Source organism: Cryptotermes secundus, unplaced genomic scaffold (genome assembly GCF_002891405.2).
Source record: "Cryptotermes secundus unplaced genomic scaffold, Csec_1.0 scaffold806, whole genome shotgun sequence".
NCBI classification, from domain to species: domain Eukaryota; kingdom Metazoa; phylum Arthropoda; class Insecta; order Blattodea; family Kalotermitidae; genus Cryptotermes; species Cryptotermes secundus.
The window spans coordinates 348,952-369,496 of NW_019719372.1; the positions used below are offsets into that span (position 1 = coordinate 348,952).

The 20,545-nt window shown below is 44.2% G+C and overlaps 1 protein-coding gene across 7 annotated transcripts in view; it reads left to right on the top strand.

Moving 5' to 3' along the window:
- Window positions 1-20,545, top strand: part of LOC111865267 (potassium voltage-gated channel protein Shab) — a 341,635-nt gene that overhangs the window by 173,681 nt on the left and 147,409 nt on the right. The window contains exon 4 of one of the 7 annotated variants that reach the window (XM_033751801.1): window positions 2,676-2,747. The exons of the other annotated variants lie outside the window; for them this stretch is intronic. The gene's annotated coding sequence lies outside the window, so the exon portion shown is untranslated. The remainder of the gene's footprint in view (window positions 1-2,675; window positions 2,748-20,545) is intronic. 7 annotated transcript variants of the gene reach the window in all.

Genomic DNA, 20,545 nt, shown 5'->3' on the forward strand with positions numbered 1-20,545 from the left:
GGCCGCAGTACCAAGTGAACTCAGTCTCACCCCAGTAAGAATAAAAAGAAAAAGAAAAGGCCTATACCTACGTATGGAAGTGCAAGCTGCCCCCTTAAAATGGTAGATGAAGATAAGTTCCGAATCTATGAAAGAAGGATATTCGGAAGCATTTATGGCCCAATTAGGAGAAATGGCATTTGAAGATCAAGATATAACCTTGGACTTTATAAATTATATAATGAACCAGATACGGTAATAGTGATCGAAGTAGGGCGGTTGAGATGGTTGCAACGAATTTATAGAATTCAGGAGCAGAACCCTTACATAAACCAGAGGGTACTCCACGAGTAGGCAAATTTGCTGGATTCAGTTGAGGAAGGTCTGAAGACAATGGACGTTAGAAACCGAAGACGAAATTCACGGGACCAATGGAGGGCAGTCGTAAAAGACGACAACATTCTTCATAAACTGTGGCGCCCGCAGAAGAAGAAGTAGAAGTTAAAGAAGCTTGAAGATGTCGTGTTTCTGTGTTTGTATTGCTTTCAGTTTGATATAAACGTTCCTGTCACACAGTACATAACAAGTACATTTCTTTGTGGTTTATTTGACGTGATAAATAACTTACTGAAAGAAAAGGGAAAGTAATTGCTTCAGACAGCCGAAGCAGGTTATAAAGAAAAGGAAGACATCTAAGAGTTTGCGTCATCAGATATTGACATGAATCACTACGTCATTATCGTAAAGTTCCTGAATCCTATTTTCAACATAAGTTAGGAACCAGGATGACCATGCTCGAGCTCTGTTTGAAGACACAGGACATTTCTTGCCTAAGATTGCCTACTGGAGACTGTAAATGCAGGTATCATAGGCAGACAATGGGAAGCGATAAACAGACAGAATTTAAAGCAAATAATTCATCTCAGTTGCATACCATTGTTTAACTCAGCGGAACTACGTATTTAATGATACTATGGCATGTAGACGCATTGCTGGGCAACGACAGCGAGATAAGCAAAACAATTGGATGCAACAATAATGCACTCCGTCAACAGACAAACACAATGATTGGAAACAGCGACAGAGAAACGGCGTCTCCTACGCGGTCCGCGCCGTATAGTTATAGCCCTGCGAGTCGTAGGAGGCGACGAAAGGGGAACCCAGTGCCTGGGGGTATAAGTAGGCCCCCTCCTGTTCCTGGAGGATATATATATATACGGGGACGTGGTCCTCCAGGTTAAGAGAGTTTCGAATCTGAGAGAGTAAAATACGGTCATGAGTCCCGATGGACCCGGACCCGTGAATGTCTTCGCTGGCGAGGGCCAGTAGCAATTGTAAACGACAGACCAACCTTCTTGTCAGAGTGCCCCACATCAAGCCCGTAACTGTGTGACAGTAAAGAAAATCTGTGACAGTCGCCAGACGGTAAGAACGTGGGCACGGAAGCAGAGGAGATTGTTGGAAGCAGTCACCAGGCCACTTCTGGTGAACACACAGCAGACTGAGAAGATATAGCGCGTGCCGTAGTGAACTGCAGTGTATGTGAATTAGCGTAGCTCTGTAGTTGCTTGTAGTTATGATCTGTAAGTGTTCAATAAATCCGGTTACCAGTCCAAACTATAGTCACTCCATAAAAATGACACAGTATGATGTAGAAATACATGTGAACTTGAGTATCTCAGACATAATGGGAACTGGCTACCGACTGATTCAAATCCCGACAGTGACTCAAATTCTTATGTTGACTGCCACATCCAGACCGGCTTTGGGTTCCTTCTTGGCTCCTTCGTACGCGGTAGTAAAGCCCCTGCGTACATGAAAGACAGGCAATATATTGATTAGCTGTGCGACTCTCAGCTTCTCAAGGTGGTTTCTGATGTGTGAAATGAAACCTTACTTGTGCGATGAGCCCTTGCGGGACGGAATGAAATTGCAACCATTCGCAGACTGTTTCTACCTCCGTCATCACGGCATACTGATAAGGGAGATCGTCCGAAATGACGTCATTGCATTCCCAGCTGCGAGGGCTTCAACATTCCGTGTTTCCATAGAATGAACCAGGGCTCGAACCCAACTCCATCTGTGCGCATTCCATCTAGAGTGACACTGAGAGAAGCAAGCAGATTCGCTTTAAGTTTCCGGTCTGTGTTCGAATTGTTTCTTTGGCCCTCTACAAATTTGGGGCACTCGGAATTTCCCGGGACGAATGTAAGCCCTGATCTGTCAAACGGACTGCAGCAGTTGCACTCTAAAATAGGCCACGACGAAACCGTTCATAATCATCTTCCCTTATCACTGGATTTGAGGTTCTTGTAGTCGTGAAAATAAGTGTTCTGTCTTCTGAGATATGTCTTGTAGTCCCCTGAAAATAAACGGACGTTTCGGAGGAACTTACCGTCTCAATAAGCAGGGTCGAAGGAAAACCACACAAGAAACTAGCGTGAATCAAACATTAAGCTGCTCTCTGTTTGCTGCCTTCTTCAGGTTTGTTCTTTCGCTTCGCTTTTGGACCTTGATGATTGAGGCGTTACGTTGCTCAGAAACGTCGGCTGATTTTCACCTGGCCTCAAAGCGCTATATCCCAGACGACAGAACTCTTAAAGCTCTCATTTCGTTTGTCATTATATGGCCAGTGTGATCGAAACGTCGTGGTCAAGTAAGCCAATAGTCAATTCTTTTCTCTGTCCTTGTTGCAGGTAAGGAAGATATTACGAAGATGTTTCTGCTTTTTGTCACTACCGGCCACAAAACAACTGGTTCCTGTTTAGGTATGTTTTGTGTTCAGCAGTGTTACTTACATAAGCCTGGGTCCGCGCCATAGCTCAAGCGGTTAGTCGCTGGCGTCCTAACGCGGCGGCCTGGGTTCGATCCCGGGTCTGGTCAAGTGTGATTTGTGGTGGACAAAGTGGCGCTGGGGCAGGTTTTCTTCAAGTACTTCGGTTTCCCCTGCCAATCTTCATTCCACCAATTGCTCCACATTCACCCTCACCTATCATCTGGGGCTGGTACAATAGGCCAGAAGTGGCCGCAGTACAAAGGACTTAATCCCACCCCACTAGCAATAAAAGAACATACATAAGCCTGTGTGTTCATCAGTGTTACTTGCATGGGCTTGTGTGTTCAGTAATGTTACTTACATGGGCTTGTGTGTTCAGTAATGTTACTTACATGGGCTTGTGTGTTCAGTAATGTTACTTACATGGGCATATTTGTTCAGCAATGTTACTTTGTAAACCTGTGTATTTATCATTATTATTAAACAGGATATTTTCTTACGAACAGTATCTTATCCCTTCGTCTCGTAATTATTAAGGGGGCACACAGTGGCGTAGTTGGTTGAGGCACTGTGCTACAAGCCGGAAGGTCAGGGGTTCGATTCCCGATGAGGGCACTGGATTTTTCAATTTACCTCATCCTTCCAGTCGCACCACGGCCCTGGGCTCGACTCAGCCCCTAACAGAAATGAGTACCAGAAATATTCCTGGGGGGAAAAGGGCGGCCGGCGCGTAAGGCTGACAACCTCACCGCCACCGTGAGCCGATTGTCTAGAAAATACCGGAGCCTCGACGTCTCATAACCCTGTGGGCCTTCACGGCCTGTTACAGGGATAGCTTTGTCTTTTTCTTACCTTTTGTCTTGTAATAATTGTTAATTAACAATTTAGAGACTCATCTTCTCATTCAGTGAATAGGTATTCGGCGTTACTTCTTAGGAAGGGCATGCTTGTCGGCATGGTTCCAGAATAAGCAAATAACGCAGACATGCATGTCTGTCTGAGGTGGGTTTCGAACCCAGGAATCCAAGGTTCTGGTAGTCCTGTTGGCGCTGTGAGGGGAGAGTAATGAGGGCCCTTGACACTGCTACTTCCAGGGAGGAGTTTCGGTGCTTCGTGTTGCAGCAGCAGCAGCACCAGGGCTCGAGACCGGTCGCCACACTGGGCCGCATACTTGCTAATTTCTAGTAACATTGTGTCACAAAATGATGACATAAAGATAGTTACTGGATCCTCTGTAAATGTGGCACAGTTCAGATATTTGGGAACAACAGTAACGAGTCGAAATTTCATTCAGGAGGAAATTAAGAGGAGAATGAACGCGGGTAATTCAGTCCAGAATCTTTTGTCTTCTCATCTGCTGTAAAAAACATGAAACTTAGAATATACAGAACTATAATTTTACCTGTGTCCTTGTATGGTTCTGAAACTTGGTCTCTGATATTAAGGAAAGATTGATGGTGTTTGAGAACTGGATGCTGAGGAATATATTTGGACCGAAGAGAGATGAAATGACGGGGGATTGGAGAAAAGTACATAATGAGGAGCTCCATACCTTGTACTCTTCGCTGAGTATAATTAGAATGTTCAGGGTGTGTGAAACGAGCTGGGCCTGTAGCACGCACGGGGAGAATAAAATTGCAAATAGAATTTTTGCGGAAAAGCCAGTATACCTAGTCATAGTTTGGAGGATAATATTAAAATTGATTTTTGAAAGGTAGGATGGTGTGCTATGGACTGGATTGATGTGGCTCAGGATAGGGATCAGTGGCGTGCTCTTGCGAACACGGCAACGAATCTTCGTGTTCCATAAAATACTGGGAATTCTTTCAGTAGCTAAACAAATAGCGGTTTTCAAGCATGTAATTAGTTGGTTAGTTAATAATATTATGTGAAGAAAGCAGACTTCTGGGATTTGGCACCGTGTATATGTGGTGTTAACCGACGTTTCGGAGGAACGTATCGCCTCCATCTTCAGGGTAGAAGGAAAAAATATAAGAAATCAGCAAGCGAAGAGACCGTGAGAACCGGTAAAAGCAGACTTCTACCCTGAAGATGGAGGCGATACATTCCTCCGAAACGTCGGTTAACACCACATATACACGGTGCCAAATCCCAGAGGACTGCTTTCTTCATAGTCACCGCCGTGAAAGCCTCAAATCTTACATAATAATATTATGTCTTTCGATGGTACGTAAAGTCATTGGCGAAATTACTGATTCGACGTAACTCTTTAAAAATAGTTGAACTACAGATTTGTCTCCGGCCCGCAATTAAGTGCAGATGCCAACAGCTTCTGTACGCATTCCGTGACAAAGCGTGCAGTGTGTTAGTGTGTGAGTGTATAGCTGCTAACCAGACCTACGTCTATTCGATAGGCAGCATGAAGTTTTTACTTCTGTTGTGTCTGCAAAACAATATGTCAACAAATTTCAGTCCCTTCCCACCTAACCAACATACCTAGCCGTTGGCAACGTACTTGTACCTACGTATTGTTATATCTATCTACTCTATCTATCTGTATATCTATCTATGTGTCTATCTATCTATGTCTATCTATCTATGTGTGTCTGTGTATCTATCTATCTATCTATCTATCTATCTATCTATCTATCTATCTATCTATCTATCTATCTATCTATCTATCTATCTATCTATGTGTCTATCTATCTATGTCTGTCTATCTATCTATGTGTGTCTGTGTATCTGTCTATCTATCTATCTATCTATATATCTATCTATCTATTTCTGTGTCTGTCTTTCTTTCTATCTATCTGTCTATCTGTCCAGCTATCTATATATCTGTGTGTCTGTCTTTCTATCTAGCTGTCTGTCTGTCTGTATACCTGTCTGTCTATGTAATTATATGCGGCTCTACAAATATCTATCTAATCTATCTATATGTATATCTATGTACCTATCTGTATATCTGTCTATGTGTCTATCTATCTATCTATGTCTGTCTATCTATGTGTCTGTCTAGCTAGCTAACTATCTACCTATGTGTCTGTCTTTCTTTCTATCTATCTGTCTATCTGTCTATGTATCTATGTAATTATATGCGGTTCTACAGGCCTTTGTTGGACCTTGGCCTCTTTTTCATTTTCTTGACGTTTTACGCAGTCGGTAGGACTCCTTGGACGGGGATCAGCCCTTAGAAACAGGCTACCTGCACACAGACATCCATGCCTCGAGTTGGATTCGAACCCGTGATCCTAGCTTTCGAGCCAGCGAAGACGGTTCATGCCTGAGACCGCGCGGCCGACCACTGTTACTGTTACCCTCGAGATCCCAATTAAGAGACGAGGAGACCTATAAATAATGGCCTTCGTCATTATCGCATTTTGCCTGCTCCGCCTAGTTAGCATATTTCTCTCTGCTTTGAATATTTGACTTAGAAATTTGTTTCCGTGTTGAAATTTATGTTCTTCCGTTATGCGAAGAGATTATGTTTCGCAATAGCACTTTGAGCTCTAGCGAATAATCATACGACAAGCTTCTTACCGCAGTAAACAATCTTCACATTGTGGTCTTTTAGTTCGTGACACCAATGAGACTTCCAAGAGGATGTCGAAGTTTTAGAGTAACATTCCTGCTCAATATTCAGACCTGAAGACCTTAATCTGATGATACATCACCCTGGGGGGCTCAGAACTCATATCAGTAACTATTTTCAGACGCATAATGTGTTGAATCTTAGTGGAACACTATGAAATGTTTTGTTCCTTCTGACATTATAATTTAGCCGGGGAAGTTTCTGTGTTGTTATAGACTATACGTGTCTCATCGGGGGCACGCTGTAACGTAGTTGATTGAGGCACTATGCTTCAAGCCGGGAGGTCGCGGGTTCGAGTCCCGATGAGGTGGATTTTTTTAATTGACCTAATCCTAGCCGCACTACGGCCCTGGGGTCGACTCAGCCTCTAACAGAAATGAGTACCAGGAATCTTCCTGAGGGGTAAGGGGCGGCCGGCGCGTAAGGCTGACAACCTCACAGCCATCTGTGAACCGATTGTCTAGATAATGTGGGACCCTCAGCGGCCCACAACCCTATGGGCCTTCACGGCCTGTTACAGGGATAGCTTTACCATTTTACCTTTTACGTCTCTCTCCATTCTTAGTTCTATCTACCTAGGTAGGAATTCAGATCCTAGATGGCGGGATTAACGTTTTATTCCTGTGACGGAGGGCAGTGAAATGAAGTTGAAACCTACAGCTTAGGTGAAAACCTCGGTGTTCTATTTGGAGGCCTCCACGCGTATATCGGTCAGGACAGATCTCTCGAAATATGCTTATGGCGTCGCAGTGGTGACTGCTTTCCTCTTGAGAATCCCCCCCCCCTTCCTGCTGGCAGTGATCTTGTGGTTAATGAGCTTATTCGCTGCTGTCCAACATAAACAAACCTGAAAACCCGAAGTGTGGAACCAAAGGTGGAGTCCGATGAAGTGAAAGTACTGTATTTTCGAATTGCGTTCTTTAAAAATTATATTCGTGGCTCCCCACTCAGCCTCCTATCCAGTGGATACCGAGAGTTCTTTCCCCTGAACGTGGAACTGCTCACTCACCTATATCTGGTGTCGAGGTTACAAGTACTTGGGTCTATGCCTCAGTTCCCCCATACGTCTTCTTGGCTTGGTGCTTAATTACATCTTTGCTTTACAGATGTTCATTTATTTCACATTAAAATATTTTCTTTTTTGGCCTACGGTCCTATGTATGCTGCTCTTTGACTTTCGTGACAGAAATGGTCTCTAAATTTTGTTAACATAATGTGTGTTGATAATACACAAGTACCCTCTTTACATTTTATTTTAATGAATATTCGTCACGTCGGAAATCTTTTCAAATAGCCGTTGCACAGTATTTTCAGACCTGTGCTTTATGTCAGGTAAAAAAGTTAAAGGTAAAGCTATCCCTGTAACAGGTCTTGGAAGCCCATTGGGTTGTGAGACGTCGAGGCTCCCACATTTTCTAGACAATCAGCTTACAGATGGCGGTAGCGGCCTTCGTAGTCTAGAGGTAACGTTCCCACCTCATGACTCGTGGTACGCGGGTTCAAATACCCGGCGGAAGTCGTCGACTTTTTAAGGGCGGAAAAATTCAGGGAACAAGTCCTCCGGGAGGGACTTTAAGCTGTGTGTCCCGTGTCGTAACTTTACGGCACGTAAAAGAACCTCATATCCCCAAAGGGGATCACTGAGCCAAATTCCAGGACGTTTCCCACCCAACAATAGTCTCTAAGGCCTCTGATAGATGGGGGAAGCATTATAGACACCGCTAAGCAAGTGGCCGAACTCGCTTGCTCGGCGGGACTGATGGTACGCACCATTTATCGGTAGGGTAAAGAGACTGGTAGAATATCATAGAGGGAAGCGCAATAGATCAAACTGTTCGCGGTGAATGGGGAAACCCACCCTCTCTAAATAACTAACTAACTAACTAACAAACAACAGATGGCGGTGAGGATGTCAGCCTTACACACCGGCCGAACTTTACTCCCAGGAAGATTCCTGGTACTCCCCTCTGGTAGTGGTTGAGTCGACACCAGAGCCATTGTGCAGCAATCCCAATGAACTCATCGGGAATGAAACCTGCACCCTTCCGGCTTGTAGTGCCTCAACCAGCTACGCTACCACCTCACGTTTTCAAAGAGTTTGGAGGAAAACAAAGCAAATTCGGATTCGTTCGGAAAGGAAGTCGCAGTGTGCTTTCAGATGCTAACAGCTGGACGACATTGATTCTACCGAGCAGTTTGGCATCTGACTCAGGAGGTACCTGGTTCGAATGTCGGATAGGAAATGGCTATCGTGAGCGAGGTTTTCATGCTCTACCCCAACCTTCCAAATAAACGCGAGATAGCTACTTGATTACATTACGAAAGCTTCTTTCTGGTTCGTTATCCTACTGGTCGACGCTATACAGTCCAGACGCCCGACGCCGGTCTAAAATACGCCTCAAAGCGAAGCTGGTACGTCTGTTTCAGGGACAGAACCAAGGATTTGATCTCAGCTGCCTTTAACGTTGGGCGGGTATAGTGACAGCAGGAGTGGGTACGAAGACTGCAAGTTCAATGCCACAATATTTTCGGGAACCGAGACAATTCAAGAAATATTCCAGCTATTGGGCTTACAGGTCAGAATCATTTTCTCCTTGCCGTAGCGGACGTTTTGCACAGAAAGCAATAAAGGTTTCCAGTCACTGAAATCTGCACCGTTTGTTACCAGAAGGCATTAGTTAAATGAGCGTGGAGCTAATTGGTTCAAGAATCACAGACAAAAATGTGTGGTCACGGGTCCCGACACCAAGAATGACTGTCCTGGCGAAGGCCAACAGCAGTATACTAGACCAGACCAGGTTAAAGTTTCTAAACGATTACCTCGGGAACATAAGTGAAACTTTCGAAACCACGCCAATTCGATGTAACATTTAGAGCGTGGACCCGTTACTAGGTAACGATCGCAAATGAACAGGTTCCCACGGCAATGAATCAGCACACAGCAACAGAATGAATGTTGGAAGCGCTGTTTCTGTTGTTCGCGCCTCAACCGTAGCTACGCAACGGCGCAGTAAACACACGTCCACAGCAACAATTGAACTACAAAAGTAAAAGAGCTGTATTTTCTACGTAGTCCGTGTCGAGGTGTATCAATGGGACAAGTTTAGAACTTGGTTTCAGTTGTGGGGTGTGTGCTAGACGGTAAGAACTTAAGTGGGCAGTTAAAAAATCCGTTACCACGAAACGTCTAGTGAATAGAGAGAATATGTGTGCTGCAGTTACAGTGATATTTGGAGTGGGTAATTCAGTGGGTCTATTATAGATACTTGTAGTTACAATCCCTAAATGGTGAGTAAATCAATATCAAATCCAAAACCCCGTCGAGAGTCACTCATGCACACGACAATACGAAGGCATATGATGTTCACACGAAAGTGTTTCAGAATTTTGTTTAACGTGTTTCACCTGCTTAGAGATGTAACGTACTGTGGGCTGTTTGATAACACTATCAATATCTAAGATGGTAAGAAAATCAACGATGATTTGGAAGGAAACGGTCATGACATAATCGATTTACCTTCCCAGTATTATCTGTCTGTCTGTAAACCTCTCTATGGCTCTACAGCCCTTGTGGAGCTTGGCCGCTTTTTCGGTTCCTTAATCTATGCACAGCTGCTAGGACTCCTTCGACGGGGGATCAGCTCGTCTTAAGGCCTCTACCTACAAACAGAATAAACACATACAGACATTCCTGCCTCGTGTGGGATTCGAACCTACGATTCCCAGTGTTCGAGCGGGCGAAGACGGTTCTTGCCTTAGACCACGCGGCCACTGTGACCGGCTTTCCCAGCATTTACCTTAAGGAATTGAGGGAAGTGACAACATCAATCAGAATAACCGGTGTCCTGGCCAGGATTCGAACCAAGATCCTTTGGAATATAAGTTTGGCTCGTCGCTACAGCGGCCTGCTCGGCGATGCACTGTACCGAAAACCTTCGATTATAATGTACCCGTGTGTTGCTGCTTGAACGCGTTACTGCACGAGACGTTAGGCTGTGTCCACATTAGCGAGCCGAGGTTCGAACCGAGCCCAGTCGCGAGCATCTATGCGAGCCATTTAGTTCAGTCGTGGATAAACAACTCCGACTATGCCTGTCAGCTCGAGGTTCTGTCCGCCATGCCTTCCACTGCAGTCTGTAACTATGCCGCGAACTTCCTTTGATGCGACGGCCAGAAACCGACAATTGATGGCTCGCTGCAAATGGTTCGCGTTGCGTGTATTTTGCGCGCAACGAACGTGTTTAATGCTCGCGACATGGTTCGGCTCGAAGCTCGGCTCGGTAATGTGGAGTAGACAGAGCTTTCTACTTGGTCCGTGCTGAGATTTTATAAGTAAAGGAACAAGGTTAAAGTTTAGACAGTTCTGTGTGGGAGTCTGTGAAGAGATGACCTGAGCGCGTGAAGCTGAAGATTCTCCACTCTTAAGGCGCGTCCACATTACTCGTGCTCGTGTGACTCGTTATGCTCGCGAGTAATGTGGACGATATGACAAGTCACGAGAGAAGAAAATTTTTAATTTTTAATTTAAAAACTATAGCCAATAAATTAAAATACGACAACAGTCTATACACACTACGAGTAAATATACGGATCCTCACGCGCCGAAGCCTGGCGAGCACGAGCACGAGTAATGTGGACGCGCCGTTAGAAGCCGTCTGATTAACGGCAGAAAGCTTCTGCTGTGCTCTGCTCTGCTTGAGATGTTCATCAGGAAGACGTCGTTCACGACAATTCAAAAGTCGAAGTTTTGAAGACTTCACTTTATGTTTTATGCATGCAGTAACTTTGAGAGTGTTATAATTGTTGGTGTGTCATAGATCCAGGAATCTTAAAAGTGTAGTAACTATTTGTAGTTGCGTCCTCCGTAGTCTAGAGGTAACGTTCCCACCTCATGACTCGTAGTACGCGGGTTCAAATACCCGGCGGAGGTCGTCGAATTTTTAAGGGCGGAAAAATTCAGGGAACAAGTCCTCCGGGAGGGACTTTAAGCCGTGGGTCCCGTGTCGTAGCTTTACGGCACGTAAAAGAACCTCATATCTCCAAAGGAGTTCACTGAGCCAAATTACGGACGTTTCCTGCCCAACAGCAATCTCTAATACCTCTGGTAGATGGGGGAAGCTTTATAGATACCTCTCAGCTAGTAGAGCCGGTCTCGCTGGCTGGGCGGGACTGATGGTAAGCACCAGTACCGGTAGGATATAGAGACTGGTAGAAATCAGAGGGAAGCACAATGGACCAATACAGGTCTGAGTGCATGGGGAAACCCACCCTCTCCAATAACTAACTAACTATTTGTAGTTTCGACTGATGAAGATCCAATAAATTGACTCATCGGATACAGAACTCATTAATTTTTCGTCACGCTAAACTTTATACGTGACAATACTTTAAGTTAACTCTTCGTTCTCTCTTTCTCTGAGAAAGTCATCAAAAACATGAAACCCTCATAATGTTTATGAAAATTTATACACATCAATTTAAACAAATAAATTATTAAAACCAAGAATTATAAATATTTCTTTAAAGTTTTCAGTCTCTTGTCTTTTCTTAAAAGGTTCTTAATAAGACGTATGTATCCAAGTCGGAGTTAAAGTTCAAACCACCATATTACGTCATCACTTCCACTGCGCGTGCGTCAAGGTTGGGACAAGGCAAAAATCCAATAACAACAACAAAAGAGCCGATTACAATGAACTTCGATTTTTTGTGTATACGTCTGTCCCTGATTTCATGAAAGCGATAACATTAAAATATTGATATATATAAATATATATAGATATACATACACTCGTACATATGCAGAGTTAACTGTAATGCGTTTTTGCCCTCTTTTCTACTGAAATATATTTTTGTGGCCATATTTGAATGTATGTTGTCTTGCAATCTATTCTCGCCATCGTCATTGCTTGCCTCATATAATGTTGAACTAAAGGCACAGAATTGGAAGATATAGGTGCGTTAATTATTCGCTAATAATCGCAGCTCACTCTGACACATGGAGCTGAGACCTTCTTGAGAAGCCGCTAATTGTGCAGTTACTCGAGAACTTCCCAGCATTTTATGGAACCCGAAGGTTCATTACCGTGTTCACAAGAGCCTACAAATGGCCCATATCCTGAGCCACGTCAGTCCAGTCCATACCATCCCATCCTATCTCTCTAAGATCCATTTTAATATTGTCCACCCACCTACGCCTTGGTCTTCCCAGTGGTCTGTTTCTTCTTGACTTTTCCGTCAATAACCCATATGCATTCCCCTTGGCCCCATTCGTACTACATGACCTGCCCACCTCATCCTCCTTGACTTGAGCATTCTAATTATACTTGGAGAAGAGTACAAGTTATGAAGCTCCTCATTGTGTAGTTTTCTTCAACCTCCTGTCACTTCATCCCTCTTTGGTCCAAATATTCTCCTCAACACCCTGTTCTCAAACACCCTCAGTCTATGTTCCTCCCTTAATGTCAGAGACCAAGTTTCACACCCATACAGAACCACAGGCAAAATAACAGTTTTGTATATTCTAATTTTTTATGTTTTTGGGCAACAGACGAAAAGACAAAAGGTTCTTGACTGAATGGTAGCAACTATTACCCGAGTTCAATCTCCTCTTAATTTCCTCCCGAATCAGGTTTCGATCTACTATCGTTGTTCCCAAAAATCTGAATTGTGCCACATTTTCAAAACATCTGTTTACTATTTTTATATAATGATTTTGCCCTGCATTTTGGTGACGAGACAGCAACATATACTTAGTTTTCTCAGTGTTTACTTCTAGACCAACCTCTTTACTTGCGTCAATTAAAGTTTGTGTGTTTTTCTTTATGGTATCTACATTATCACCCAGTAGATTCACGTCGTCGGCATAGGCCAACAGCTGATGTGTCCCGTTTAATTTCAGTCCCACCTGGTTTCCCTGGAACTTCCTAATAGAATATTCTAAGGCGAAGTTGAAAAGGAGTGGCGATAAAGCATCTCCTTGTTTTAGACCATTCAGGATAGGAAATTTATCAGACAAATGTTTACCTACACGGACTTTACTATACGTTTCGTTTAAACACATTTTAATCAACCTAACTAGTTTCATGGGTATCCCAAAGTCTATCAGAATATTGCACAATACTTCCCTCCTAACTGAATCAAAGGATTTCTTGACGTCTACGAATGGCTGATGTACTGCATCATTGTACTCCATTTTTTTCTGACGAATGCAAAAAATCTGGTCAGTAGTTGATCTGTTACGTAAAATTTGTTTACTCACTCTCAGTCTCCCTAAATTTTTCCACCACCAGATACTGGTCAGTATCACAATCCGCTGCTCTGAACGATTGGACATCAAATATACTTGAATGCCGTCTCCTATCTGAATGTACGTATAAGGGGTGGGCCTTCTCGGCCCTTGCACCGCGACCTACAGTGGTCTATTGTGCTTAGCCTTCTCCTGTCTATCAAAATATGGTAAATTTGGTTGTGCGTCTTACCATCAGGAGATGTCCAAGTAAACTTGTGAATGTTACGATGTGGGAACATCGTACTTTTATAATTTGATTTTTGGATGTGCAAAGTTTACTACTCTAACTACATTATCATTAGTAATTTCGTGTAAACTCTCATTCATAATTATTGGTTTGAAAATGTCTTCCCTACCTACTTTGGCATTGAAATCTCCGAACTAAAATTTCAAATGGTACGAATTTAGGCTAATTTTCGAACACATGTTCTAGTCCTTCATAGAACCTGCCCCTCATATCATCAGTATTATCTTCTAATGGGCCATGAACATTCAGGGCGACGATATCGCACCAGCGACCTCTTAGTATTATATATGATATCCTATCACTAAGAAACTCTACCCTCTTAACTGCTGATATGACTCTCTTATGTACGAAACACCTGCACCTAAGTCATGATTCTTATTCCCTCTTCCATAGAAAAAATATATTCGTCTGCTGGTGCGTTGTCACCTCCGTTTCATCTGACCTCCTGTACTCCCACGCTCTGAGATTTCTTCCGCCACTGCCCTGAGCGAACCTGCCCTATACAAACTTCTGACGTTCCAAGTACCGATTCTCATATCCATTTTCTTTAGCTTATGTTGTTTATCCACAGAATCCGTCAAGTTCCGAGGCTTCTTGTGATATTTCTTAACAAGCTTATTTTATACGCTGAGTTGTTAGCCCCACGCCCAACCCGCAAACTGTAGGACCACCACTTGTCGGCTGTCCGCGAATGCTAATTCAATATATTCTCAGCTACCCTCCATACCTGTGGAAGTCCTCTCCATCCGCAAGCTGAGGATGCGCCATGCCGTGGTGGCAAAGGACCCAGTTAATAAAATAATCACATCTACAAAAAATGCATAATATTGTCGCGTGTTGCCTATGTAACGCGACAAGAAAATTCACGCGGGTCTCAGATTTGGTGAATATGTTTATTGGCCAACCTCTTTGACACCAACAAGTACAATTATCATCCACTTATAAAGCTAATCTCGGTGAAGTCTTCTTGATCCCTTTGTCTGATGAGAGCTTGCTCCTGCTCTAGTCGGAGCCACACTAAGAACCCTGCTGGACTCTTATAACTTGCACGCGGACTCAATAGAGAATACCATGTCGAAGGTTTAACCTCGGCCGCTGCTATGCAAAAGCTGCTTCCAACAGTTCGCGTGTAACGGTGGGAACTCCAGTGTTAAATTGCTAGCCGCTGTATAGGATGCCTTCCGATTGTAGCGTTGTAGCGGGAACGCTGCTTGTTGCCTAGGAAATCAACTCTGATCTCCTCCATTCCTAGCCGCTGTCGTGGAAACGTTGGTCGTTGCCTAGGAAGTCACGTCTGATCTCCTCAACCATTCCGGCTTTCTGGCGGCACGCCACAATATGAATCCATATTAGAGCAACTGAATTCAAGTAACTTTGTTTATGCTTTTATGCTATTTTCCTGATAATGACCACCTAAGTAAATGTCGAAACAAGTAGCATACACCCGCCTACAATAAGCTAGTATGAAACAGCACAAAATCTATTTTGTCTCCACCTTGAAGTTACCCTTCTTTGTGTCGTGCTGGCGGTCCAGCTCACGTAACTATATTGAATACACAATAGGATGCAATCCATTAATGTTCATTGGGTCTGAATTTTAATTGAAACTGCAGAAAAGGAGACTGGTGAGTTTGAATGGGAAAGATAGAAGAATATAGTGAAGTAAGAAAGTCATGGGCCGGTCACGGTAGCCGACCGGTCTAAGGCATGTACTGTCTTCGCTAGCTTGGAAACTGGGATCGTGGGTTCGAATCCCACTCAGGGTATAGATGTTTAGTTTGTGTGTAGGTTTTTCTGTGTTTGTGTACAGGTAGAGGCCTTGCGACGAGCTGATCACCCGCCCAAGGAGTCCTACCGAATGTGTAAGATCTAGAAAAACCTAAGTGAACGGAGAAGTTCATGGAGGTAGGCCTAGGCCCACTGGGGCTGTAGTGCCAAGGGGGAAAAAAAAAGGAAGTCAAGGAGAAAATCAAATTAAGTAATAAACTAACAAGCATAAATATAATTTTGAGGAGAGTTAATTGAAGACTAGTAATAGAAGATGTGACTGAAGTAACACACGTACTTAAGACAGAAATATATTAATGCTATAAGCACATTATAACGAAGTAACACGAGACAATGGACAAAGTGCAGAAGCTCAGTGAGCCCGACACTTGTACACAGTCTGCTAGCCACTAAGTTTCTATATTCTCGATTTTAAAGCAGAGGTGGGATCAGCTTTAGCATGCAAATATACCCCTCCTTCCCCCACACCTCTGTTCCGGCCCACTCTCTCTTCCCTACGTATCCCGGACTCTCTTTTCGAAATACATGGCCACTGTATATATAGCTGCATTTATAAGACGTAAATAAAGAGCTAGATATTATGAGCATGCGCTGTATTATTGTGGTTCCGTCTCTGAACTGAGAGAAATTTGATGGAAAGCGATTTATCACCACCACCACCTTAAAAAAAAGAACAAGGAATTCCGGGCGGAAATTACTAAGCCTGGTTGTCCCCTTGCTCGCCTTTCTAGTGCCATAGATTTTGTGCTATAATGTCATATTTATGTAATCCACAGTAACATGCAATTCAGCGCTCTTGTGTTTGTTTGTGTATGCGTGCAGTCACAGGATCCATTTCGGTTCTAGTATGTCCTGCATATCCCAACAGACTTATTCGCAGGACTTCAGCTCACTATCAGATATCAAGCAGTGGTCACATTGGCGGATGTTCCGTCTTCAGATATAGGAATATTCCATCCTTTTTTTCGAATTGCTCTGCTGCAAGAGACATGGAAACCAGAAGAGGCGGGGGGAAGGGTTCTGTGACCACAAGATACGTACTCCACGCCTTCTGTTTGCTGCCACGTCGCCCATAACACCGCTGGAGGCTGGATCCTGGTCCTGTCTACACAGTCTGCCTCTTGCTGCTGCTGTTCCTACCATTATGAACTTTGACCTTTTCGTGTACTCGGTCGCTCCCTCGCCGGCTGCGCTGTTGTCTCCTTCTCTCGACGTGTATGCCGTTCCTGGACGGCGTATTGATCCGTCACTGTGTGCGGGAGACGTGGCTGCACATCTGTGTCCTCCATAGGACCCACCCTCCAATTTATACACATATCCTGATCTACTTCGTATCATATTAGGAACTGCACACCTTGTGGCCATCCGCTGCAGCCGAGAGCTGGTAGCGCGTGTAGGCAGGAACTTTCACGTGAACTCATAACCTGTAATCATTGAGAAATGATTAGATATGCCTCATTGTCCAACGCCGAGTCGAGTAATCAGGTGGAATAAAATGGTGAGCTGTGCGCTGTTGTTGTTGTTGGAGAGGGTGGGCTTCCCCCTGCACTTAGACCAGTATTTGTCCATTGTGCGTCCCCCTGTGATATTCTACCAGTCTCTATACCCTACCGGTACTGGTGCGTGCCATCAGTCCCGACTCAGCCAGCGAGTTCGGCTTCTACTGGCTCAGCGGTATCTCGATGCTTCCCCCATCTACCAAAGACGTTAGAGACTACTGTTGGGCGGGAAATGTCCTGAATTTGGCTCAGAGGTCCCCTTGAGAAGTTATGCCTTATAATCGGGAGGTCGCGGGCCAGAGACGGGCTGCCCTGATGAGTTTCTTTCGTGGCTGTCTTCAGTGCCACAAGGCAAACACCTCAATTTAGGGCATTTCCGCGTCACTTCATATCTTTGCCAAATCATTATTCGATACCAATCATTTGACATTCGGCGTTGCGTGGTATCAGCTACTAAATGGACAGTTAAATGATTAAGAAACCAGATGCGGGACTGAAAAGGTTACGAGATGTTGCAGTTATCGATTTAATCTTGTACAACTTGTAACGTAAATTCATCCAACATACTCAATCAGCGCTTTCTTCATAGTAAAGAACTCCACAAACGCATCCATTTCGCAGTTTTTATGTCCTTCTGAAGCCAATGGAATATTGACGTGATCCGGCTCAAATCTTTTCCCGAGGGACAATTCAAATATTTCTACAGTTCCTACCTTCTCCTTGTTTACGTTTTATTTGTATGGATGTTAGTAGCACATTAGTCTAGTCCTGTGAACGGTACTATGTAGGAATGCCGGTCTGTTCAGCGAGTTTATATCAATAAATCTAGCTGCAGATAAATCAGTTCTGCTTTCTTCCACACACATCACTCAACGCACAAGGCCAGACAAAATAACCTGGGTGACAACCCTGCAATGGCACATTCGGATAAAGTACTGACTATAGCGTGACCCATCAGAATGTAGGTCACGACAGCCCCACACCACCGCGAGGGGTCACGGAGTTCTCCAGAGTTATGAAAGATGTAGTTGTGTCCGTGCACTCTTCGGCGCGGAGGTGACGTTTAATACAGATGCTTTTGGAAAATATGTGTGCTGCAGGCGAAATATTTCCTGAGGTTATTTATTATTATACAGAGACATTTTATGACTCACTGTATGTGTAGAGATGCTGTAATAGTAATTAGGTTCCTGTTGTCGCCGTACATTCTGACAGGAACCTACGACAGTGTGCAGAACTACAGCGATCGCTGACCTGTAATGATGAGGAAGGGGCGACGTAAGTTTATGTTATTTTAGGGGGGCGTGAGGGGTCAGTGTATCATAAAGTTTGAGAGCCCGTAAACTAGGGGCTATCTACTCATATTTCATTCAATCTAGTCAACTGCAGAAGTTACGGAATCATTAATAAGTGAAAAGAACATCTAATCGAAAGCAGAACAAGACCTAACCTCTCATTTCTGAAGTGTATCCGGTCAGAGCCTAGGGCCAGGTACCAGCTGCCGTTGCTTGCATATCATGACAGTACCTTCAAAGGATGCCACTACCGGTTCTGCCTGATACAGGAGAAGCGGTGTAACATAATGAAGTATCCTTGTACAAGCTCACGTTTCAGTTAACCTGCAGAAAGACGGCAGATACCACTTGCTAACCAGATCTTTCGCTTGAATTTCAAGATCTGATGTGTGTGCCTGTGTCTGTACTTGTGCAGCGGTGCGGGACAAGCATTAGGATCTCCTGTGTGCACGACCCTCGGCCCTCGCCAGTTGTGCGAAATGTGCCTCAACTTGCCTACAGAGAAGTGGGCCCGCGAGCTGTCAGCCACTCCGCTCACTGCTGCTTTCTTCTTTCAGTTTACGTTCACTGTATTCTGCAGGTTATCTCAGCGTGAAGACAAAAACAGATGTTATGTGTCTTACTTATTTAACGTAGGGGGAAGCATCAGGTACCACGTGCCAGAAGAGGACCGACCTCGCTGGCAAAGTGGGGCTGAAGCATTAGGTACCACGTGCCAGAAGAGGGCCGACCTCGCTGGCAAAGTGGGGCTGATAGCAAAGCACCAGTACCGGTAGGGTATGGGGACAGTAGAAATTAAAAGGGGGACGCACAATGGACCAATAACTGGTCTAAGTGCATGGGGAAACCCACCCCCCTCTAATAATGAATAATGAATGAATGAATATTTAACGTAAGCATGGATTTCTTGCTGCATGTTTCGACCTATGATTTAGGTCATCGTCAGGTACCTTCTGTGATCTATAATCCAAGATTTTAAAGCTAATTGTACCAGTATGTGTCCATATTGGGCAAATGGTGTCTTGTTGCGAGCAATGCTTATCTGTACAGTGATGATGACCAAAATTATAGGTTGAAAGATGTATCAAGAAATCCATGCTTATATAAGACACATATCAGCACCTGCTTTTGTCTTCCCCCGAAGCTATTCCGCTTTATCACTGTGTTGAGGGTCGTAAGACATTACACACACAACAGGATGTACTGTATGAAGTTTAACGACTGTAAATTGTTATATGAGTTTTGCGTCAGTCGCCCCTCACCAGGTAACTGTGAGAAACCGTAATTTGGGGGTATTGATTTGTGTAGCTCTTTGTTATTGATTCCTACTCCAGAATTTCTGGAAATGTACAGTCTTGAACTAATATCCAGATATTTGCCTGTTTTCATATCCTTACTTGTCCAGTTGTGTTGCTTCGCTTCGAAGCACAGGTTGGCTCCAGCGGGAACCCTTCTGCCTATCTTTACTCGTTCCCTGAAGGGAAGTTCTGAGATTAGCGGTTAATTCAGAGCAGACCACGATCACCTGCTTCGACATCTTTTTGTTTACGTCACTGTTCACTAGTCACCCTACCATCCGACGCTGCACTGTACGGTCCGATTAGGCTGACAGCATCGTTAAGTGAAACTGTGAACCGAGCTCTAAACTCTATTCGGTCCCTAGCTAGAACCCACTGGGGTCCCTGACGTCTGTACATGCTACCATAGTTTCCAAGATGGAAACCGGAAATGTGACCTTCGTGAATTTTCGGGTCAGAATTTGACAACTGCTCCAAAATAATTTCTGATCTTAATTTTGTTATTTTCGCTACAAATTAACAACTACGTTTAATATGCATTTACACTGCCGCAGGTTCAAGTGTGGACAGTCTGCCATGCGCGGAAGACTTTTCAAATAACTGTGCGGTCTGCCCCCTGATATTGTGAGCCACCTCTATCCACAGCTGTTGTCTCTACCCCGCTAGCCGGTTGGCCTCTCAAAAAAGGTCAGTATGGACTGGGTGACGTTTCAAGGTACGGGATTCGAGAACAGGGTACCAGGAGGGGTCTGCACTTAATTTACACTGGTTGCTGCCACAATGCGGTCTCTAACCGTAAAAATATCTCTTCGGGGGGGGGGG